The sequence below is a fragment of the Caretta caretta genome, chromosome 2 (genome assembly GCF_965140235.1).
Source record: "Caretta caretta isolate rCarCar2 chromosome 2, rCarCar1.hap1, whole genome shotgun sequence".
Classification (NCBI taxonomy): domain Eukaryota; kingdom Metazoa; phylum Chordata; order Testudines; family Cheloniidae; genus Caretta; species Caretta caretta.
In genome coordinates this window covers 181792126-181817992 of record NC_134207.1, presented here as the reverse complement: position 1 = coordinate 181817992, position 25867 = coordinate 181792126, and the positions used below count along the sequence as shown (strand labels likewise).

The window sequence follows — 25867 nt, the reverse complement described above, 5'->3', positions numbered from 1 at the left end:
AGCTTAGTGCAGAAATGGGACAGTGACCAGTTGGGTTTTTGGTAAGAGTAGAGTATTCACTTTCCATCCATCAGAAATGTAAGTATAAAAAAGATTTATATAGAAAAATGAAAATGGAGAACAATTAGCACTAATACCTGAGATTCTAAGGGATTTGCAGGGGAGGGAGGCCTTACTAGGATGTAGGGACAGCATGAGGCACTCAAGGGCTGTTTTGGACCTTGTGTAGCTGTGTAGATACACACTTGCAAGTTTATTTTTCTAGATAGCTTCATTAGGGACCCAGTCCTGAGAACTGCCTCTAATGGGTGAAATGCTCTGAATGCAGAGCAACCTGCAAGGTGAAGGGTGTAGTGTGCACTGTAATCAGCAAAACAAAAAATGCCCTCCCCCCTGCTCCCCAAACTCCCTCAAACAGTGGGCAGGAGACTTTCCCCTTGTTTATACATTATTTGTTTATTCAATAAATTTTCTTCAAACTTAGAAAAATATGCATTCCTCCCTGAAGACTCCCTACTGTATGTGCCAAGTCTGAAATTTTAAATCCATTAAATTTTGGATATATCCAAGTACAAAAAAGTGTTTGAACAATCTTTTCTTTAAAAACAAAATGGCTGGAAAAATACTGATATATATATTTTTTTCATGTTTTAGTATCTGTTTAGCCATTCAGACTGCCCTCAAAAATTCAGTGCAGGTCTGAGAACAAGTTTGAGAACTTCTAGTCCAAAAGGAATCTTTGGGGAAAAGTTAAAAACCCAAAAAATAAGTCCATAGAGTAAAAATACAAGCAAAATAAACTACAATTTATTTGAAACACAATTAAACACTTTAATAATAATGCATAGAATCATAGAAATGTAGGGCTGGAAGGGACCTCAAGACCTCACTAAATCCAGCCCCCTTGGCTGAGGCAGGACCGAATAAATCTGCTACTTAGGCCATCCCTGACTGGTGTTTAGCCAACTTGTTATTAGAAACCTGCAATGATGGGGATTCCACTACCTCCTTTGGAAGCATATTCCAGAATTTAACTACCTTTATAGTTATGCAGTTTTTGCTAATATCTAACCTAAATCTCCCTTGATGCAGATTAAGCCCAATACTTGTCTATCTCCAGTGTACATGTTGGACAATTGATCATCATCCTCTTCGTAACAGTCCTTAATGTATTTGAAGACTGTTATCAGGTCCCCATTCAAGCTTCTTTTCTCAAGACTAAACATGCTTTATAACTTTTTCTCATAGTTCAGGTTTTCTAAGGTTTTTATCATTTTGGTAGCTGTCCTCTGGACTGCTCTCCAGCTTATCCATATCTTTCCTAAAGTGTGGCACCCTAATTGGACATAGTACTCCAGCTGAGGCCTCACCAGTGCAGAGTAGGGCAGGACAACTACATCCCATATCTTACATACAACAGTCCTGTTAATATACCCCAGAATGTGAGCTTTTTTTGCAGCTGCATCACTTTGTTGACTGATATTCAATTTCTGATCCACTGTAATCCCCAAATCCTTTTTGGCAGTACTACCACCTTGCTGAATATTCCCCATGTTGTAGCTGTGCATTTGATTGGTTTTTCCTAAGTGAAGTACTTTGCACTTGGCTTTATTGAATTTCATATGTTGAATTTAGACCAATTATCCAATTTGTCAAGGTCATTTTGAATATTAATCCTTTCCTCCAAAGTGTTTGCCTCCCTCCTAACTTCGTGTCACCTGCAAATTTTATAAGCATACTGTCCACTCCATTATCCAAGTCCTGAATGAAAATATTGAATCGTACTGGACTCAGGACTAACTAACCCCTATGACACTCCCACCCCTAGATATGCCTCCCAGTTTGACAGTGAACCACTGATAACTACTCTTTGAGTGTGGTCTTTCACCCAGTTGTGCACCTGCCTTATAGTAATTTTGTCTAGACCACATTTCCCTAGTTTTTTTTTTATGAGAATGTCATATGGGATTATCAAAAACCTTACTAAAATCAAGATCTATTACATCTACTGCTTCTCTCCTATCCACTAGGCCAGTAACCCTATAAAAGAAAGAAATTAGGTTGGTTAGGTATGATTGTTGTTGACACATCCCTGTTGTCTTTTCTTTATAACCCTATTATCTCTAAGTGCTTACAAATTGATTGTTAATAATTTGTTCCACTGTCTTTAGACATATTGAATTTAGGCTGACTGGTCTAATTCCCTGGGTCCTCTTTGTTTCTCTTTTTAAAAGATAGGTACTGTGTTTTACCTGTCTCCAGTCCTATGGGACCTCACCCATTTTTGATGAGTTCTCAAAGATAATTGCAAAACATTCTGAGATTACTTGGGCTAGTTCCTTAAGTACCCTCAGATGACTTTCATCAGGCTCTGCTGACTTAAATACATCTAATTTAGCTAAATATTCTTTAACCTGTTCTTTCCCTATTTTGGTTTGCATTTCTTCCTTCTTGTTAATATTGTGTTGAGTATCTGGTAACCATTAACTTTTTTGATTGAAGACTGAAGCAAAATAGGCATTAAACACTTCAGCCTTCTTGATGTCATCAATTATTAGCTCTCCTTCCCTGCTAAGTAAAAGACCGACACTTTACTTTGTCTTTCCATTGTTCCTAATGTATTTTTAAAAAGTTATTTTATTGCCTTTTATGTTTCTTGTTAGGTATAACCTTAGCCTTTCTGATTTTTGTCCCTACATGCTTTTGCTATTCTTCTCTATTCCTCCTTAGCAATTTGTCCATGTTTCCATTTTTTTGTAGGATTCCTTTTTAATTTTCATGTCATTAAAGAGCTCCTGATGGAGCCAGATTGGTCTCTTACTAGTCTTCCTGTCTTTCTTTTGCATCAAGATAGTTTGCAGTTGTGCCTTTTAATATTATCTCCTTGAGAAACTACCCACTCTCCTGAACACCTTTATCCTTCAGATTTTTTACCTACTGGTTCTCTGAGTTTGTTGAAGTCATAGAATCACAGAATATCTGAGTTGGAAGGGACCTGAGGAGGTCATCTAGTCCAACCCCCTGCTCAAAGAAGGACCAACTCCCAATTAAATCATAAGTCCATTACTTTATTCTGCTGCTCACTCCTTTCTTTCCTTAGAATCATGAAGTCTACCATTTCATGTTCACTTTCACCCAAATTGCCTTCCACTTTCAGATTCACAACCAATTCCTCCCTGTTGGTCAGAATAAGTCTGAAATGGTGTCCCCCTCATTACTCCCTCCAGATTCTGAAACAAAAAGTTGTTCCCAATACATTCCAAAGACTTATTGGAAATTTGTGTTTTGCTGTATTACTTTTCCAACAGATGTCTGGGTACACAGGGGAAGATACTTTTATGTTCTTAAAGTTTATAAACTGAATGCCACTTGAAAATTTAGGGTATGTCTACACTTAAAACACCGCAGTGCAGCTGCTGCACTTCAATGTAGACACTACCTACTCCAGTGGGAGGGCTTCTACTATTGGTGTAAGCCGTCTACCGCTCTGAGAGGTGGTAGCTAGGTCAATGGAAGAATTCTTCCATCGACGTAGCAATGACTATGCAGGGACTTAGGTCGGCTTAACACCACCACTCGAGGGTGTGGATTTTTTGCACCCTTGACCAACATAGTTAAACTGACCTAATTTTCTGTGTAGCCCAGGCCTTACATGATGATGCTAAAGGGCAACAAGTCCTATGGGCAGATCCTCAGTAGGTGTAAGCTGTTGAAGCTCCCTCAGCTTCAACAGAGCCAACAATTTATGCCACCTGAGAATCTGCCCAGTCGTTTGTAAAACTTCTGAATTAACAAGCCAGAATTGATTGCTCTGATTGAAAAAGAAGAATTAAGTACACAAAGTTTTGGCCATAAAAGTGGGCTGTTAATAGGCTGCCTGTGATGAAGAGGATGCTTTTCATTGGCTTCCCTAAAGACGGCAAACACCTTCGCTGTAACTTCTGAGACACTGTAAAAAGCTGTCTCCCAGAGAAAACAAAGCAGAAAGGGGGGGCATGCAAGTGAGGAAACCATAGGACCTGGTTAAAAAACAAACAAACAAACAAACAAAATAAAACCCTGAAGCCAGCAGGGGATGGAAGGGGGGCCTTAGATGTGTCCAAAAAGCGTAATGAGTTTATATTTGGCTGCAGTAGCACTTTTTATAAATTGCTTTAAATTGAATGTGTATGACATCTCAGGGGACAACTTGTTTGTAAAATTGATTTAGGTCTAAAAGATTCCCACAAGTTGTGGTAGGAAGTCATAAAAGCAACAGCTTGTCAATTATCAGAGCATTTGTTTGCAAAACATTTTATAAAAAGTCCAAGAGCCACTTGGCTGGTATTATACTGAGGTTCGGATAGATTTTAAGATTCACATCTAGCTATTTGTTTTTTGTTTTTTAATAGCAAAAGCACTGTGTGAGCCACTCTACACTGTGCTAGACACTCTCCTTCCCCTCATGAAAAGTATGGTAGAAGCTCAGAGTTACGAACGCTAGAGTTACGAACTGACCAGTCAACCACACACATCATTTGGAACTGGAAGTGCACAATCAGGCAGCAGTAGACACCCCAGGGGAAAAAAAAAAGCAAATACAACACAGTACTGTACCTACTGTATGAAAACTACTAAAAAAAGGGAAAACAGCATTTTTTTTCCGCATAGTAAAGTTTCGAAGCTGTATTAAGTCAATGTTCAGTTGTAAACTTTTGAAAGAACAACCATAATGTTTTGTTCAGCATTACGAACATTTCAGAGTTATGAACAATCTCCATTCCCGAGATGTTCAAAACTCAGAGGTTCTATTATATGAGAGGGAGAGACCCTGAAGTGTAAGAGTGCTTGTTTCATTGTCTGTTGCCATTGTGATTGAAACTGAATTTGTATTTCTTGAATCATAGAATCATAGAATATCAGGGTTGGAAGGGACCTCAGGAGGTCATCCAGTCCAACCCCCTGCTCAAAGCAGGACCAATCCCCAACTAAATCATCCCAGCCAGGGCTTTGTCAAGCCTGACCTTAAAAATATCTAAGGAAGGAGATTCCACCACCTCCCTAGGTAACGCATTCCAGTGTTTCACCACCCTCCTAGTGAAAAAGTTTTTCCTAATATCCAACCTAAACCTCCCCCAGTGCAACTTGAGAACATTACTCCTTGTTCTGTCATCTGCTACCACTGAGAACAGTCTAGATCCATCCTCTGGGGAACCCCCTTTCAGGTAGTTGAAAGCAGCTATCAAATCCCCCCTCATTCTTCTCTTCCGCAGACTAAACAATCCCAGTTCCCTCAGCCTCTCCTTATAAGTCATGTGTTCCAGTCCCCTAATCATTTTTGTTGTCCTCCGCTGGACTCCTTCCAATTTTTCCACATCCTTCTTGTAGTGTGGGGCCCAAAACTGGACACAGTACCCCAGATGAGGCCTCACCAATGTCAAATAGAGGGGAACGATCACGTCCCTCGATCTGCTGGCAATGCCCCTACATATACATCCCAAAATGTCATTGGCCTTCTTGGCAACAAGGGCACACTGTTGACTCATATCCAGCTTCTTATCCACCGTAACCCCAGGTCCTTTTCTGCAGAACTGCTGCCGAGCCATTCGGTCCCTAGTCTGTAGCATTGCATGGGATTCTTCCGTCCTAAGTGCAGGACTCTGCACTTGTCCTTGTTGAACCTCATCAGATTTCTTTTGGCCCAATCCTCTAATTTGTCTAGGGCCCTCTGTATCCTATCCTTACCCTCCAGCGTATCTACCTCTCCTCCCAGTTTAGTGTCATCTGCAAATTTGCTGAGGGTGCAATCCACACCATCCTCCAGATCAGTTATGAAGATATTGAACAAAACCGGCCCCAGGACCGACCCTTGGGGCACTCCACTTGATACCGGCTGCCAGCTAGACATGGAACCATTGATCACTACCCGTTGAGCCCGACAATCCAGCCAGCTTTCTATCCACCTTATAGTCCATTCATCTGGCCCATACTTCATTAACTTGCTGGCAAGAATACTGTGGGAGACGGTGTCAAAAGCTTTGCTAAAGTCAAGTAACAACACGTCCACCGCTTTTCCCTCATCCACAGAGCCAGTTATCTCATCATAGAAGGCAATTAGATTAGTCAGGCATGACTTGCCCTTGGTGAATCCATGCTGACTGTTCCTGATCACTTTCCTCTCCTCTAAGTGCTTCAGAATTGATTCCTTGAGGACCTGCTCCATGATTTTTCCAGGAACTGAGGTGAGGCTGACTGGCCTGTAGTTCCCAGGATCCTCCTCCTTCCCTTTTTAAAAGATGGGCACTACATTAGCGTTTTTCCAGTCTTCTGGGACTTCCCCCGATCACCATGAGTTTTCAAAGATAATGGCCAATGGCTCTGCAATCGCATCCGCCAACTCCTTTAGCACTCTCGGATGCAGCGCATCTGGCCCCATGGACTTGTGTTTGTCCAGCTTTTCGAAATTGTCCCGAACCACTTCTTTCTCCATAGAGGGCTGGTCACCTCCTCCCCATGCTGTGCTGCCCAGTGCAGTAGTCTGGGAGCTGACCTTGTTCATGAAGACAGAGGCAAAAAAAGCACTGAGTACATTAGCTTTTTCCACATCCTCTGTCACTAGGTTGCCTCCCTCATTCAGTAAGGGGCCCACACTTTCCTTGACTTCCTTCTTGTTGCTAACTTACCTGAAGAAACCCTTCTTGTTACTCTTAACATCTCTTGCTAGCTGCAACTCCAGGTGTGATTTGGCCTTCCTGATTTCACTCCTGCATGCCCAAGCAATATTTTTATACTCTTCCCTGGTCATTTGTCCAATCTTCCACTTCTTGTAAGCTTCTTTTCCTCCACTGAGCCCTGTGATCATAAACGGATCGGGAGTAGTTAATAATTTGAAACTGGTACACCTCACTTCTGAATTGCGCCATGACATTTTAATCGCAGATATTGCTACTAAATTGAACTGTCATATGTGAACTAAATTCACTATATAGTTCATATCTGATTTCTTTTGATCTACACAGACTAGAAAATTTTAAAGATTAGAGGAAATACACTGTTGTTTGGGGTGTTTTGATTTTGGTTTCACTAAGGCTGATCTTTCTAGTGCTTCATATTTATTTTTAAAGCATATTTGAGTAAATGTAGGCACTGAAAATGTTCAGATTTAAAGTCTTTTGTATGAGACATAAAATGCAACTTGTTCACTTGTGATCATTAAAATTCCCATATATAAGAACGCATGTTTTGCTCTAATGTCAGGGCCAAATTCCATCTTGTCATTACATTCTAGCTACTTAAATTCACATTGTAGTTTAAATGGGATACTACTTTTATTCTTTAATTTTCAGTCTTATGAGTGTTGTGTGCTGTTAAATTACTGCTATGTTCCAACCTTGACATAGCTGAATGTCAGACTAATCTATGCTAATAAAGCACTTTGAGATCCATGGACATTTTTTTTATGCTAACGCATTTATTCCTGATTTTCAATGCCTCTTTTAATGATGGGAGTCAATAAGTATTTGGGAGCTCAGTCGAGGAAAATAGTTTAAAATTAATGTGCCAGGAAGATAAAGGTTGTTTGCAACATGCTATAACTTTGGCATGTAACTGATCCTACCAGTCTGGCTGAGAGAGAAGCAGACAGAATTATTCAATAACTAATGAAATAGGTACAGAAGACAGAGAAGAAAAAAATGGTTTCAGTACTTGACAATAATTTGATCTTTCCTCTTTGTACCTATCTTGAGTAAAGCTTGGCTGCCAGCTAACCTAGCACAACACATTTGGCATTGAACTATTCTTGCAGTTCACTGTAGGTGTATGTGTCTGAAGGCAAGATATAGGAGCTCACAAGTTACTTGGTGCATGGCTTCCATCATCTTATTTCCTTTATTTGTTTCTCTTACTTTTCTCCTGTTCTATCTTCCCCACACTGAGTTCCATAGCCACATTACCGTTGTTGCTTTTTCACATCACTGTTTAGCTCATAATTAGGTATATTGTCCATAGTTATGAAAGTACAAGATACAGTACTGGGATTTTGTCACAACTCTCATCCAATGAAATGTCAATGACAAAAAGTTCAGTTGTTTTCAAGGGGTTCTTGATTCAATTTTTCTACATTTATTGTATTGTCTTCTCTGATTTTATCCAACATTAGGTTTTGAGCTGGTTGGAACATGTTTGTTTTTTCTGGCGAACAAAAAAATATACACAAAATCACTTTCATAGAAATTTTCAGAGGAAAATTTTGACTTATTGAAAAAACAAACAGGTTTTGGTTGTCTGCTGGAAACTTTTATGCAATGTTAAAATTTTTCTACTTTTTCACAAAAACAGTGTCACAAACCCAATTATTCAAATAAACTTTCAACCAGCCCTAGTTAGGTGTCAGAATTAATGTTCCAGAACTAGAGAAAGGGCTGAGTTCTAATTTCAAGCAGATTCAGATCTCATATTTCAGTTTGCACCCATATTTACCCAGAATAGGCAGGGTTTGGGTTTTTTTTCCCTCCAGAGTATAACACCTGGAAATTTGCTGTGAGCAGGATGAAGTTTAAAATGCCCTTTTCAATAACATTTTTTCACTAGAAAAAAAATGGGGGCTAGTCTAAAATCTTAACATTGAATAATTATGATAATACAATTCTTTTTATGAGCTTCATGCCCCCACCAGAGCATTCAGGGTGCTGCACTGCAATTTAAAAACAAAGCAATCTATAATCAAAATAACCAAATCAAAATAGTATGAGGAATTAGTGTCCATCAGCACTTTGGCCCCAGACTGCACAGTGTAATTCTCCTTCTCCTGAATAGCAATTAATCCTAGCAATCCTAATGTAGCAATTGCTGATGCACTATTTCTCTCAGCAACCAGCCGATGGTCCCTCCTGAAGGCAACTCTTAACTCTCTTGGACTTTTTGCACACTTCTGTGCCCATAGGCTTCCTTAGATTTACATCAAGGCAAGGGTGTGTATGTGTTTGTCCTTGTGTTCAGCAGACTTCAGTCGTGATAGCCTACAAGTACAATACATGGGTTAGTCTCTCCTGTAGTGTCTGTTTTTGACCGTGAATCTGTTTCTATCACGTCAAACATTTTGTGAAATAGCTAAATGTGAACAAGAACCTTAGTGGGGGAAAGGCTGTGGCAGGGGGAGCAGCTGAAATCTTTTCCTTCTGCTTTCTCTTTGCCATATAGCTATTCACTGCAGTGTGTATGTGGTTTGCTTTTCAGTGCTGCGGTCTGTAGTGTGGACACAACCTACAACATTGTTCCCTCAGACTGGAAATTTTAGGGAAAGAGATAATGGTGGACACATTTCTGTTCCCAAACTGAACGGGGATTCTGCTTGTCTGCTCTCTTTCATTGCTCTGATGACTGTGTGGAGCAGTTGGGTGTGTATGCTGCAACAAAATTTCCACCAATATTTGTTCAAACTTCTACATGAATTTTCTTTTACTGAGTTTGCTTCCTATGAATATTTTAGTGACCAAGTTTACTGGCAGTAATGTTTACTGAAACAGCAAGTTTTAAGTAAATATTGAAAAATATTTGCCAAGCAAATTTCAAATTAACAATCATTTTTCTTCACATAGGATGCCTGATCCTAGGGATGACCATTGCCAAATCAGAGAACAGAAAAATAATATGTAATGTACCAAGTGTGTCCAGTCAAAACAGCTCAAATTTTGCCTCTCAAACACTGGCAATAAATCTGCTTGTGAATAAGCTACAAACCAAGAATGAATTAAACAAGTGATTTTTGTAGAGTGGATACATTTGAGTAAATCACACCCTTTCACAATTTATGAGCAATAATGGTCAAATTTATCAAGCATGCATTCACGAAGAATTATATTCCTGGTTCTAGTTGCATCAGAGATAGCATCAGACTCCAGCCTCTCTCTCCAACCTGGGAGCAAAAATAAGATTTGGAAAGTATCCATTCTAGAATAACATTTAAAATGTAAATAAGCAACTACCCTCTCATCAAATATCCACAGTTCAAAAGTGTTTGGATAAAAAATTAAATTTTTATATGTGGTCCTCTTTACAAACATCTAAAATTAATAGTAAAGTAATCCTAAATCAAAAAATTGTAGCGGCATACATTTAAGGAATGACAGTTTCTCTTTTAGTGGCTGGAAATTAGAATCAGAGTGCCCACTCCTCTCTATAGTATAGGAAAACTCTCAGGTTTTCCTTTAGCTTATTAATAGATGGAATTGCTTGGAGAACACAAGGTTCCAAAATTTCAGCAGAGAGGAAAAACACTAAAAAAGACTAAAGCCAACAATTTTAAATTTGGTTGCTTAAGGTTATGTTCTTAACTCCACATTTAGATACCAAAATATAAAAGGCCTGATTTTTTAAAAGAAAGAGAACACCTTCAGCTCTTGTTAGAGTTGATGGGAGTTCTGCAGCTGTAGCAGTAAGACGAGGAATGAAATCTTGGCCCCAATGGAATCAATGGCAAAACTCCCATTGACTTCACTGGAGTCAGGATTTCACTCCTTCCTTAATGCAATTCCCTTCTGTCTTCTTTTGTTGGAGTTTGAAATGTATTTATCTTTTACCTTAGGGAAACAAAATGGCAACAAAGAGATTAGAACAGTAAAATAAAAATGGCTCCTCTAGTGGAATATTCCAGCATTTTAAGATTAATTTTCTTCGTCAACATTAGATTTCAAAGGCACTATGGATGTTATGAAACTGACAACTAAGTTAGCTCAATAATATATAATTTTTATTACATATTTCTGACAGCCTAACTAGGAAAAGAGATTGGTAGTCACTAAAGAGTTGTCTATGCTATGTCTAGGTTTTAAAAATAGGCCATTTCGGGTAATTTGAGCACAAAACCTCTGCAAATCATTGAGACAATTTAAGCCCTGGTTTATTACATTAATTTCAGTAGAGTTAATTCAGGGATGAATTGGGTTTAGAATTTTAATTTATTGTTTTACTATCTGGTAAAACAAAAATGGGCAAAGCAAATGTCAAATATTATACAAAATCTTTAAAAAATTACTCGGACTAAATGGAGCAAGGAAAATTTTGATCTGAAAGGATTCTTTTGCCAGTTTTTGACTGGTTGAAAATACACCTTTTTATATAGAGTATTCTTCTTGACTATAACATTACTAGTGCTATGCTAAATATATATATTCATGCACACATTCATGCACCCAGAGACTTTCTCTATAAAGAGCAATGTATAACCATCTTGTTTTCCAGCACCACCTAGTGGCCTTCTAATGAAACTATCTTGCTCTCAAGGGAAAGCTGATTATCTCACCTTGCTAGAATGAGAATTGTTGCTGGTAATGGGGCTAAGAATTATAAAGAGAATAAAATGCAGACCAGACCAGATTGAAAGGACAAGGTGAAACCGCCCACTGTCTCATAACGGAACAGCTTAATCTCACTGACTGTAGTAAGAACCGCCCCTGTCGCCTTCCCCTTGAATATATGAGGTTGGTAGGCAATGGAGACCCCATTCTGGGATATTTATGTGTCCTGAGCTGAAGTCCAGAAAGAAAAATTTTAAAAAGGTTTTATATACATAAAAATTAAGAGGTTTTAGTGTACACATGTCATTTGGCTTGTTTATTGCTGCTCTTAAAGCAAAATTAAAACGAATCAAAAAGGCACTCAATGGGCTGCAGTGCACCATTTTTTTCCTCTTAATTTTAAAGCAAGTACAGAGAAGGATAGAGATTTGTGTGGTTTTTTTTTTAAATACTGCCAGTCTTTTTTTTTCTTTGTATGTTTTAAAGGATCCCTGTGCACCTATATTGAATAATAAGACACATATTGCCATTTCATTATTGTTTTGTAATCATTTTATAAAATCCAAAATAAGGAGTGTTTCAGTGTTTGTTGCACATACATAATGATTCTATTATTCATTTAATGAAAAAGATTATGTCCAAAGGAGTTTATGGGGTTTGTCCTTTTTTTCTGCTAGCGCCTTATAAAAGCTAAACAAAAGGATTTTAAAGCACTGTACGAATGTTACTGAACCATTTTCCCACATCACCACATATTTTTAACTACTACATTTCAAAAATGCTTTAAAAACATGGAGCAAATAAATTTTATTGTATCACTTAACAGTATTCAAAGGCTGGAAAGGAAGGGGAGGTAGTTGTCCATTATCACCTTTACTTAGGCTCCCATTCTGCAAAACAGTTTAGGTACATGCTTTAGTTCCATTGTCTTCCAGGGGATTTAGGCACATGCTCAAGTTAAGCATGAGCATAATAAACAGTACTGTCAACTGCAAGCATTCAAAACCATGAATCAGGGACCTGAGATTATCATTAAAATAATAAGATTTTAAAAAATACATTTAAAATTTGCTTTCAAGTTTGAGTTTGGAGGCTGACCAAATTCATTTTCACTTGCAATCTAAAACCAGTTTAAATCAAGATCTACAGAACTGAAAGGCACTGTACTAACTTCTGACATTTTTTCTGATGTGTTTACACTAATTCCTTTGTTTTAAAATGTTATCTTATGCATATTTGCACCTTGCTATTTGGGTGATGCTTTTTAATAGTCCTTTCCTCTTCCTCTTCTTTTCTCTAGTAAGGAAACTCAAGGGTTGGCCCTACAAAGTTGTTGAATTTGATTACTAATGACACTGGTTTTTGAAACGTGTAATTTTTAATATTTAGGCGGATAGTTGCAGCATTGGAGTGCGGGGAATTAATATATGGGCTTCAGGTTTCAGCTACATTAAAATTAAAAGATGACAAGTGGGAAGGAGATATCAGCAACTAGGAAATTAAAAGGCAATATCTACATGAATTCTAGTTACAAGTATTGAGTTAAAAAAGTGCACACTGTTTATTATATAAATAACACTAAATTAAATCAGTAAATTGTTAGCATAAAATGGTTAAGGGTGAATTGAAAAACATAATCTCAACTTTACATATAAAATGATGGGGGGCTAAATTAGCTGTTACCGCTCAAGAGAAAGATCTTGGAGTCATTGTGGATAGTTCTCTGAAAACATCCACTCAATGTGCAGTGGCAGTCAAAATAGTGAACAGAATGTTGGGAATCATTAAGAAAAGGATAGGTAAGACAGAAAGTATCATATTATCTCTATATAAAGCCATGGTACGCCCACATCTTGAATACTGCATGCAGATGTGGTCGCCCCATCTCAGAAAGATATATTGGAATTGGAAAAGTTTCAGAAAGGGCAACAAAAATGATTCGGGCTATGGAACAGCTTCCATCTGAGGAGAGATTAAAAAGCCTGGGACTTTTCAGCTTGGAAAAGAGACGACTAAGGGGGGGATATGATAGACGTTTATAAAATCATGGCTAATGTGGAGAAAGTAAATAAGGAAGTGTTATTTACTCCTTCTCATAACACAAGAACTAGGGGTCACCAAATTAAATTAATAGGCAGCAGATTTAAAACAAACACAAGGAAGTATTTTTTCACACAATGTACAGTCAACCTGTGGAACTCCTTGTCAGAGAATGTTGTGAAGGCCAAGACTATAACAGGGTTCAAAAAAGAACTAGATAAGTTCATGGAGGATAGGTCCATCAATGGCTATCAGTCAGAATGGACAGGGATGGTGTCCCTAGCTTCTCTTCGCCAGAAGCTGGGAATGGGTGACAGGGGATGGATCACTTGACGACTACCTGTTCTGTTAATTCCCTCTGGGGCACCTGGCCTTGGCCATTGCTGGAAGACAGGATACTGGGCTAACTTGACTTTTGATCTGACCCAGTATGGCCGTTCTTATGAAATTTCCTAGCAAAGCAAAATAACAAGACATGCAAACAGGTACTGCAGTATACATAATTGGTCCCAAACTGTGGCTGCTTTGGGCATAATTGTATGAAGATAACCTCAAGATCTGTCTTTACTGAAGAATTCCTTTCAAGTTAGCCTAGCTTGAGTGAATGCAGCCACACTGTAAAATGACATGTGAGCTACAGAGTGATTGGATTAGCAGCTGACTCAGCTGTACTAACTCACGCTGTAGCTTGTACCCCCAGACAGGTCAGCCAACTCAAGTTAAAAGCACCATGGCATACACAAGTAAGGGTTTTTGTGTGTGGATGGGACTCAAGTTAGGAGCAATGCCAGAATTATAAGTCAAATTAACTCTGCAGTGCTGGCAAGCTCTAAGTAGGACTGCTGCAAGGCTGGCAAGGGATAGGGAAATAAAAAGGAAAGGTCCCTCTTTCAACCCTTCCCCTCTTCGCGTAATGTTTGGAAAACAGTGAATGACCAACTACTCACAGACCATTACTGCTCTACCCTCTCTAATCAGTCCCCTGTTTACGACTCAGGGAGAAGCTACCTGTCCTTATTCTTTTAAATAATCTGGCTGGAGATTCCAACCCTTGAGATAATTAATCAGTGAACCACTGATAGACAGCTTCAGACATACAATCAGACTCTAAACTAAGTGAAATATTTTTACTTTCTGGAGTTTGACTCTGTCAAGCAGAGACCAGAGCTTTGTTGAGCACAGAATTGTGTGACAGATGACTCTGTAGTCCAGGTGATATTGGGGATTCAAATAATCTCCTGAAAATAGCTGATTGTGACTTCTAAAGTTTAGCCCAGTGGGAAATCATTCATTAAGCAACTTCATAATTACCACTAAAGATGCTAGTCAGTACAGGGACATAACTGACATATTAACAGAGTTGGGGGAAATAGGGCAGTGGATGGCACTGGACTGGTCATGAATGAGGCCATGTCTCCCTCTAGTGGCTTGTCTCAAACTACACAAGCCTACTATTTCACAGCTAGAGGAATGATACTGTGGATGGTAAAAGCCTGCGATTTTTAGTGCTGAAGGTTCTTAGTTTAATTATCATTTATGACTGAGGTGGCTGTAGGTATATGTGATTGTGGTTTGTAACACTGGTATATATTGGATGTATAATTACCATAGCTGTGGCTTGTAACTTGTGTTGAAAAGCAGATATAAACACGTTAATCAGTAATCAGTCTGTAATTCTTTCACACAAGCGAGTGTTAGACCCTGCCCTACCACAGCTACTGTCAAGTGGGAGCTTTCCTGTATCTCTCTGCCTCACTGACTCCCCATATATATTCAGTTCTCATCTGATAATGTATATTTTCTCCCTTGCACAGACTTCTTCACTTCTTTCTCCCTCTGCTTTAATTTGTATAGTGTGACTCTGAAATTGTGTAATTTGATTCTGTAGCTCTGTTATTTTTAACATGGGTGGGGGGCTTCATGGGACATCCAGAGCCTGCATGCTCAAATGGAATACAGGTGCATATAACTGGCACTTCGAAAACTATCAGTTTTGTCGGTCTAAATACGAGTTTTGGATGCCCTATTAAGGCAGCTGTACTGAGAAAACTGGGTTGTGCAATGTTTTGAGATACAGTTTCTGTGAAGGATACCTTACAAAATAAAGTGACGTTGCATTCTAAGGTCCCAATTTTACAGATGCGTATGTGTGTTTTTATGAAGACTGCATACTTTGACCCCAGACTTAAGCCAAGCTGTGAAAAACCCTAAATGCCTGCACAAGGCCCATTTAAAATAGAAACAATGAGTAAGATTTTTCAAGATGTTTACATTGCAATAAAAGACCTGAAGGTCACGGCTGGCCGAGGTGAGCTGGCTTGAGCTTGCAGGACTTGGACTGCAGGGCTATAATATTGCTGTCTATACCAGTGGTCTCCAAACTTTTTGGATTGCGGGAAGTGGGAAAAAAAGCTCTAGGGAAGCGCCAAAAAAAAAAAAAGAAGAAGAAGAAGAGCTGCCACCGGCATGCGGCCGAATAATCAAAGGTCCGGGAGCGTGGCTGCTGCCGTGACAGCAGCGCTCCTTTGGCGGATCTCCTCCTGCCGTACACCCCCAGGCATGGTCTTGCGCACACCCCACTTTGGAGACCACTGGTCTAGACTTTCAGGCTTGGGCTGGAGCTTGGGCTTTCAGGCCCTGCGAAGGGAGTGGGTCCAGAGCTTGGGCTCCAGCCTGAGCCTGAACATCTACTGCAATTTTTAGCTACCCAGCCCCACAAGCCTGAGTCAGCTGACCCGGGCTCTGCGCTGCGGTGCTATGGGTTTTTTACTGCAGTGTAGACATACCTTGCGCGACTTAGGCATCTCAGTTCCATTGAAAGTCAACAGAATGGGAAGGAGAGGGTGATCAGCTAATGGAAGGTTTCCAGAGGAGAACTACTCATGCTCCTGCAGCTGTGAAGTAGTAGTACTACCATGGTAGCTTAGTGCACTGCCTCGTTGGGGAAAGGACAAGAGACCAAGGGATTAATTTACTCTAGGGATCCACCAGAGCCAAACTCTGTGCAGGAGGAGACACAAAAGGCCACTTGCACTATTTCTCCCCATAAACAGCAGCAGCCAACTGAAGCAGACTATATGCCTCTGAATGTCATGAAGTACTTTTTAGGAAAGAGGATTTTTCTCCCCTCGCTGTTGGACCTTGAGAAATTTCCTTGGACCAAAGCCCCTTTACCCGGGATTTGCTCATTTGTCAGTATATAGGACCTGGAAAAACCTCATTGACTTCAGTTAGGGTTGGTTCAGGTCCTTAGCCTTCTTCTGTCTGTGCTCAGGGAGATGCTTGTCAGCCGTTTTGTGGCATTATTTAGGAAGAGATGCTTTAGCTTTCTCCATGCCCATGTACTTGTACCCAGACAGCTTCCTTTGCCTTTGTTCAATGTCCTTTGAAAAGCTAATGTACTTTTGCTTGCTTGGAGTGCACCAGTCCTTGTAAAGTTAACCTATCCCAATTTGTTGGTCAGAATCAAAATGCATGTTTATTGGCAATCTTACAGAAACAGAGAGCATCATAAAATAAAAGTTAGCTAAACACAGAGATGTTTGTGTGGAAGTTTGCAGAAAGAACCACTAAACTGGTCCTTGCCAGAAAAGAAACTCCTTGTGCACGTATCTGTGGGTTAGCCCTCACTATCAGTCATAAGACAGACCATTCAACTCCTTTCATATGGAGGTATCCTTTCATTACACCAGATGATTGTTTCCTTGGAGTAATGTCTGCTGGATAATGAATATATTTTGTCTTATTTTTGCATATCATTTTGTGCTAGCTAACCAGTTTCTCCCTATCCCAAACATACATGATCATTAGGCAATATTCTTAAGAGGCCATTTCCATTGGGTCCCTTCAAATGATGACTGCTGCAAATGTGATATATGTTGCTGCCCTAACCACTGAAGTGTTGCTTGCATATTAATGATCCACCTTTTTGTTGCACTAACAATTCCACAACAACATCTTTGAGTAATATCTCAACACATTTGCAGAACAAGACTTGGCAGGAAGTGTTGGCATGCAACAGAGCAACAGAAAGAGTTATAAAGATAGCAGGTATAATTAAATATCTGAGAATTAAATCTGCCCAAGTGTGACATGTCTCTGACACGCCCTATCATAATAGCGGAGAACAGCCTTGGATTAAAAGAAACTTTTAAAATATCACTTATTCAATTTACAAGAGAAATAGAGAGTTCAGAATCAACTGTTTTGAATTTTCAAAAATTCAATCTTAACTGTGGAAAATGTAATCTGCTGCTGTTTGGAAACACAAAAGTTTACAAGTTACATTAAATTACAGGCCTAATGAAGAAGACTTTGAGGGAGTAGGGAGAGGTCCATGTGAATTATACCCTACTTATATCCCTGGACTGGAAACACCTTCTCTGAAGAAAATAGGCACCAAGCCAACTGAGCCGTAGTATGAGCTCACCTTCCACCGGGACTGGCCCTTCCTGACTTCTTGAAAGGCATCTGCATGCAAGGTCTATTTGCAGTACTCTTTCCTCAGTTGTGGCTTGTCTTGTGTGAGACATCAGAAGAGACCTGACCCTTGCTTCACACCTTATCTTTCTCCCCACATGAAGATCTTGTGAAGTCAGGCAAAGAGCCAGCAGGAGAACAGAAAAGTACATTTCATTCTGGAATGCTTAATCTCTTTACATTTTCTCATGGTCTCCCTTTTAGTGTGCTTTCTTTCTTTTTTGGTACTTAATAGTGTCCATTAATCTAACATCCTTGAAATGTCCAAAATGAGACAGTTGTAGCAATTATAGCACTATTTACCTTGTAAAAAAGAAACCCCTCAAAATGCAGGACATGTTACAGAAACAACCATTTGCATCAAGGTATTTAATCATAGAATGATTTTTCACTGGTGCTCATTGCACAGTACACAGACGGATCTATCAGTAGCAAATGAAGCAGACATACTTAACCAAGCATGTTAAGGGGAGAGCAGAGAAGAAACACATCTATCTTCTGGTAATGAAAGGCACGTAATTTCTTTGCGATTTTCAAAGCGTTGCCTCATCTGCATGGTCCTGTGGCATATAGTGGGGTGTGACTGGTGCACTCTGAAGGGAGGGAGGACTGGAAGGAACATACAGGCAGAGAACTACTTGTTTAGGAGACAGAACTGAATGTTATTGCAGTAAGACTGAAACAGTCACTTAGAGAAATGCTGCTTGTTGTTCCTTAATTTTCCTGGGCAGAGTTCACCTTTCTCTACAGAGCACTTCAGAACCCTGACTTGCCTGGAACTCCCTGTAGATTGGACTTCTCCAGCAAAAGGGAAATAGACCCCAGTTATGTTGAAGTGCTCAGTCATCTCCCCATAACCTTGCTAATCTCTACTTCTGACTCCTTTTTTTCTTCCTGGCTCAGTTTTTCTGTCCTTCACTCACACTCATGCTTCCGAAAATGGCACTGCTGTTCTGCCAGACAAGAGCCATACGGAAATTCCCCACAGTGAGTCTAGTTTGGAGACATCGGTCCCATTTTAACTCTCTCATAGATTCATAGATCCTAAGGTCAGAAGGGACCATTATGATCATCTAGTCTGACCTCCTGCACAACACAGACCACAGAATCTCACCCACCCACTCCTGCGAGAAACCTCTCACCTATGTCTGAGCTATTGAAGTCCTCAAATCGTGGTTTAAAGACTTCAAGGAGCAGAGAATCCTCCAGCAAGTGACCCGTGCCCCATGCTACAGAGGAAGGCCAAAACCTCCAGGGTCTCTTCTAATCTGCCCTGGAGGAAAATTCCTTCCTGACCCCAAATATGGCGATCAGCTAAACCCTGAGCATATAGGCAAGATTCACCAGCCAATTGTACAAACCACTTAATTTAACACTGCTTTAAACTAGGATACAAATCTTACTGTACTCTGCATAAAAACACTTGTACTGAAACTTCCAGGATCCTATATTAGGGGCTCTTAAGACTAGCACCTCCTGCATGGCTGTGCTGACCTGCCTGCTATTCCTAGGTTGGTCTAGGAAACAGGTCTGTTGGGTTGTCTGATCTGTGGAAATTACTTTTATTTTGGCTCAGTTAACGAGGAACTGAATGTGAGTCTCAATTCTTGTACAAGTGATGTGAAAATCATAAATCATCTTTCTGCTGTACCATGGTCTGCTAAATGCATAAATTGACCCAGATGCTAAATGAATTCTGTTAGAAGGGCCTTGATAAGAACATTAAGTTTTAGCACCAATGCTTTGAGAAGAGGACACCTTCAAGACACCAATCCTGGGGTCCACAATAGAAATGTTAGTTGAGATTAAAATAAGAACCGACCTGTCCCATTGTACAGAACTTCAGCAGAACCTTTTATTTAAACTTCAAAAACAGGGTTGAACTTATTTTTAATTTTTCACTTGCTTCTGCACTTCCTGGTTACAGCTGGAGATGGAATAAAATAATGAGAGAGACAGGCTGCTCTTTCAATGCTGCCCTCCCAGCAGAAGCAAGCAATACTTTCAGGGCAAACTTCGAGAGCATAAGATCAGGATTTTTCCAGACTGAAGAGATTTAGATAAGCTTTGGATAATAAATATTCTCACTTAATGTTTACCAGCTGTGTTTACTGTACAAATGTTATAATATAATTAGAACTCTTAGGTAGAGATTGGCCTGAGCTTCTAAACTCCAGTCAAGATCTGGGTTAGAACATGGAGCTGATGTTTTGGTTTGGGTCCATCTCTGCTCTTAACAAATGTCATTTAGCAGTGGTAGCATTTCCTAATGCACGATCCATGGGGCAACACAGATGTGGGGAACATGACATGGCTAATGATACCATTAGCCTGGTATCTGATAGGCTTGTCAAATCCTCGGCAGTGCTCAGGAGAGGGCCCCAGAGGGTTAATAAACAATGGCTCTACTTACATATAGACGCACTGCTTGACAACTCATTTAATTACTAGCTGGAAAATGTTAAACTTGAGGGAACATATGTCATGGTTTTTGGAAAGAAAGCACTCTGAGGGAATTGCATCATTATTACCCTACATCTACAGTAGAATGCAGCATGGGTAAGGCTCTAAAGCCATGTGGAATATTTTTTCCTTCCATTCTACAGTTTTATTTACAGTGTGGCTCATCTAGACTAGCACTGCATTCAAGAATCAGTCAGACACACCGTTTTCTTAGAGACTGAGCAGATATTTGTATTATTTACAGAAGTGTCCCATAGGATGAGTCTGAGGGTAAGTCTATACTGGAGCTAGAGGTGTAAATCCAGCTTCAGCAGACATACCTATGCTAGCTTTGATTGAGCTAGCAGACTAAAAATAGAAGTGTAGCAGCAGTGGCATGAACAGCAGGATGAGACAGTCACCTGGAGTACGATCCTATCCGAGACCCTAGGTACATACTCAGGCAGCAAGCCCCTTTTGCCTTTTGTCCTGCCTTGACTACACCAATATTTTTAGTGCGCTGGCTCTAGTGTACATACCTGTAGAAAGAGAGTGTTGCCTAGTGTTTGGAACACGAGACAGAGAGTCAAGAATTCTAGGGTCTGATTCTCAGTTACTCCATTCCTGTGCTTGGGGCAGGGATGGGGAAAAAGTAACTTTAAATCACCTTTGTGCTCCCCACATTCTGAGACTGGGCAAAGAGTGCCTGACCCCCTGTAATTAGAGCAACCTCTAGGCTGCTCTAACTGGTGTTTCTCATGATCTTATATAGAATATTTCTAGTGCAGTGCTGTCTGGCTGCACTCCCATCTGCTCATTACTCCAGGGGCTGGGAACAAGTCTGGCATATAACCTTTACACCAGATCTGTGCTGACTGGGGAGGCTCTTTTTCTGAGGAGGTTATATTCTTTTGAGGTGGCTGTTTCTGCTCACTTTACTAAACGTAACTGAAAATAAGGCCTATGGCTTCTATTTCTGACTCAGTCGTGTGACTTTAATCTGCCTGTGCCTCAGTTTATCTACCTGTAAAATGGATATAAAATTACTTACCTACCAAGCCCCACAAGGATGTTGGATGCTTTATTAACTCACAGTTATGAAGAGTTTTGAGATTCCTGGAGGAAATGTCCTATGTAAGTGCAAAATATTATTCTAATTAAGCCTACTGAATTCAGCTGTTTCCATACAGCTGTGTAACGATCATACAAAATCCAGCTCCTATGGAACAGACAGTTCAGTGAGAGAAAACAAGGGCCCAGTGTGGCACGGTGGCTGAAGGACGCAGCTAGAGGGCTGACTTTCAAAGCTGACTGTGGCTCAGTTCCCAGTTGTCCTTTTGCCAAGACACATTGGAAAGAGCTCTCTGGGGTTCCACAAGGGAGAATCCTGCAGCGATGTTGCTGGATGACATACTACTACTGAAAGTTACTCTGGGCAGTGCAAAGAGAACAGCTTCATACTATGTGTCATCCAAATGAGAAAAATCCTAGGGATGAATGATAAAATAAAATCAAAATGGAAGTTTATGAGGGAAAAACTATTGTGAAGAACACAAAGAGGGAGGGGGCGCAGAGAGAGAGAGGATGAGAGAAACATTGTATAGTAGTCTTTGGTGTAAATAATTTTATGTAGAGAATCTGAGCTTTCAAGTTTTCCTTATGTGTGGCTCATGATTGAGACAATCTGGTGAGTCCAGTATTCTGTGGTAAGATTTACAAGAAATCCTTTTGCAGTACGTGTATTACAAAAGCCCAATACATCACCTTCCTACTCAGCCACCATATTGTCCTACTGTCTTTGGGCAAAAATCACCCTCACTAGTGTGCACTCCTGAGGTATCCATAGAGAAAGTCTCTATTGCATATTGTGCTTCTCATTTCCTGTCCAGAATTTTTGTTGCCTTCAGTAAGAGTCAGGGACATGGAATGAGTGAAGATCATGCAATAGAGATCCACCATTCAGATAAGAAAAGAGCAGTGATGATGGATCATAGAGGAAATGTATGAGGTTCTGAAGGCCTCCTATGTCAGGCCTTCAGAACAAGGAAGTGTCACACAACCCATTGACCACTGAGTTTTCAAAGTCATCTACATATAGAATCTCAAGTTTCTGAGGGGATTATATTCTTCTGAGGGGGCTGTTTCTGCTCACTTTACTAAATGTAACTGAGAATACGGTCTATGGGTTCTATTTCTGACTCAGTCATGTGTGACTTTAACCTGCCGGTTCCTCAGTTTACCTACATGTAAAATGGGTATAAAACTACTTATCTACCAAGCAACAGGAAATGGAAATTTATTCCATGTTCCCCCATCTTTGCCATTCCTTTTAATTCGTTGCCATCTAAGGAACTGTTTGGTGTATGGAGAGCTTTTCTTCACAAATCCTGGTGCAGCAGAAACAGAGAAGTGGATGTTGCTGATCTCTTTTCAGGCATAACTCTTGGGACCATGAAAAGGAAGTATGATATACTGTTTTGTTTAAGAAGTTCACATAGTGAAACATTGCTTTACAAAACATTTTAAAGTTAACTTTATTATGCTCAAGGTTCTGCTAATTCCTGATGGATGTTGTGAGAGAAGTTTTAGTAATTCTATACTGCATACTCTAAGCAAGATTTCTTATTTGTCTAATTGGACTTAAAAATAGCTAGACATGTTGGATTGCTGTTTCATTATATAGTTCTATAATACCATTGAGAAGCCCTGTTTGTAATTAAAAAGCTTCACTATCAGGAACGAGCTCTCTCTCTTTTTATGGATTTGTAAATGTGACAGATGCATGCTGCAATCTACAAAGAATTTATACAAAAACAGTAGAATCCTTTTTTAATTGGTTTCTTACTGTTTTACAGAGGTTCGTTTTCTTTCTCTTTTGCTTTAGAAAGAGCAAATGGTGAATATTTAATTGAAAAAAATTAGCCTTGTTGTAAGTGACTGTAACTTTGTTGTGTTCAAAACAGACTTTATTAGAGTGGCACCTGGTTACACGGGTTTAAATTTGGCCCTAAAATTACACTGGCATACACTAAAAAGCATCATGCCTCTTCATAAGAATTCCCTGCATTAGGAAAATTCCTGTCAGAGGTCTTTCTTAAACAGGGTTCCAGTGTATCTATTTAGCGGTTTTGGGGGGCCTTTGAAAAAATCTGAGTTAAATTTTGTGAGTGTTGCACTAAAACTTGGATAAAGATGGAAAGAAAGAAAATGCCTGCAAACATAATTCAGCCCTGTCTTGACTAAATGGATTATTATGGAGTGGACTGACTCCTTTAGGATTTGCCAAAAAATAAACACAAGCCATAGGATCTATCAAACTAGGGGAAAATATACAAGGAGTCCAGAGTCTGACTGAGATACAGTAGTTGCCTCATGCTGTTGGTAGTGTTAACGTGACTGATCATCCTTCCTTGTTTCCTCTTGGATGGGAAAAAAAAAAGAACAGTAATATATCTTCTGTTGCTAATGTTGATATGTGATTTAAAGGGATTTGAGCCAACTTGGAAAACTCTTTGAAACTAGCAGTAAAATGAATTAAGAATGTTTGAGAGGGCCACGGATGGAAGAGATAACACAGAGAAGGCTTCATTTAGCTTTGAAGAAGAGCCCTTCTGAAGCAAGTGTTTAACATTTGGGGGTGGGGGGAGAGGGATGCATAATAATTCCTCTTGCTTTACATTTATTTCAATTACTCCAGATTGTTTAAAACAGAGCTAGAAAAAAACAAAATGTTGTATAGAAAGAGTGATGGGATCTATTCAGTGCCCTTAGTAAAGATTTTTTCTCCTTTTTTGCTTCTTGTATCTGTATATATTTTTTGTATGTCTGAAGGAGGGGGCAGCATTTTGGGGGAGGCTTTCAGCATGAATCTTTAGTCCTTGTGTTTTTTACTTTCTGTCTTCTGATCCATTTGTGCTTGCTCGAGCACTCATGTGATGAAGCAGTGCTACCCCACAGCTGCTCTGCCTATGTCATCTCTCTTGCTAGAGCCAGTTTCAGGTCCTCTGGCGGAGAAGAGGTAGTGGACACTTTCCACCATTGCAAAGCTTCCCCCACATGCTGGGGGGACCATGCCAGAGTAGATCTTTGAGTAAATCTGACTCGTCGGCTTTACAGTAGTCTTAGCTGGCTCAGGGAAATGCAGTTTGCATCTGGCAATCGATACTGTAGAGGCCCTGGGAGAAACAGAGAGCCCAAAACACATGGTAATATTTTTTTCCTCTCCCCAAAATGTCATGTTTTTGCTAACCATCTGACTCAGAGTTAATGGTACCCAGGTCCTTCTAGGATCATGCTTTATACATACAAAAAGCTAAACCTGCCTCTCAGCAATATGAAAGTTTGTAAAGCAAAAAGCACTTCTCTCCATAAGTAAATTGTTCCATGATTTTGAAAATAGACTTTTAAATTGCAATTGACATGTTGGAGCCTTTGAAATACAGTAAAAGACACTGTAATCCAGTGTCTCTTGTGTTTGTTTTAAATACTGCTTTAAAATTCATCAAAAGAAGTTAATTTTTTAAAAAAATTAAATGTTTCATGGTTGTTAAACAGGCACTGAAATAGGAGATTTGCCAGTGCTAAACATGATTGCCACAAAAAGGAAACTCTAAAATGTCAATTACAATTAATATTTTAATATTAATTTCCCTTGGACAGGAAATCACATAGACCCTCCTATAGAATCCCCTGATTCCTATTTAAGCCCGCTCTTCTGCCACCCATCTACTTCTAGACCTATCTTTAAAAATACACTTTTCCCAGCAAGCCTGTAAATGCAAGTAAAGGAAAGACACCCGCATAATGAATTCAGACAAATAAAAAAACTAAGGCACTAACATGACATACACATCTTCACTGTTCAGTTGCACTGCCTTCCATTTCCCAGCCTTTGTTTGTATATTGCTTATTAAGACTGTAAGGCTCTTCAGCTATGTTTGGGCTTCCCCTCTGTCCCCATGAGTTTCCACCTGCCTGTTTCATATTGGTGAATCAGTGATTGCTGAGTTAAGTGGTGCTGTACAGGAATGCATTCTCTTCAGACCATTCTGTAAAGCACTTAGCACACTGTTGATTTATATATCAATACATTAATAATTTACTGAGGAAGGACTGCAGGATTTGGCCCACTCATATTAACAATGGAAAAGGTCTGCTATGTCATCTTGCTTCACTGCTTCTTTCTAGCATCTCTTAGAGTGCTAACCATACCAAAAATGTGCAGTCCTCTCCCCTTGACACCAGCCAGCAAAATGTCCAGTGGTGGGGAGTGGAGAATATGATCTAGCCGCTACGTGCACTCTCCCTCCTGTAGAGGTTGTGCCTCTTAGAGGCAAACCAAGCACCATATTGCTCCCCCACAATGTAGTCTGGTGCCTTCAGTGCACAAAACCAGCCCTGTGTGTTCTGTAAAGCACTATACAAGTTTACAGCTCTCTCTAAATTATTTATAATACTATTACTACAATAAAATAATATGAAAATGATAACAGACTCTTAGGCCAAGCTAAATGGTTGGGCTTCATCTTAACCTCGGGCGAAATCTAGAGTATAATATTTTATTTGTGCTTTTGCAAATAACCTCAGGAGTCACCCAGTGGATTCCTGTACAAGCATCCCTTAATTCAGCA

At 39.7% G+C, this 25867-nt stretch overlaps 1 protein-coding gene across 3 annotated transcripts in view; it reads left to right on the top strand.

Annotated features, from left to right (window-relative positions):
• The window catches only part of BMPER (BMP binding endothelial regulator), a 267662-nt gene that overhangs the window by 50004 nt on the left and 191791 nt on the right, over nt 1-25867 (top strand). The gene's annotated exons all lie outside the window — the stretch shown is intronic.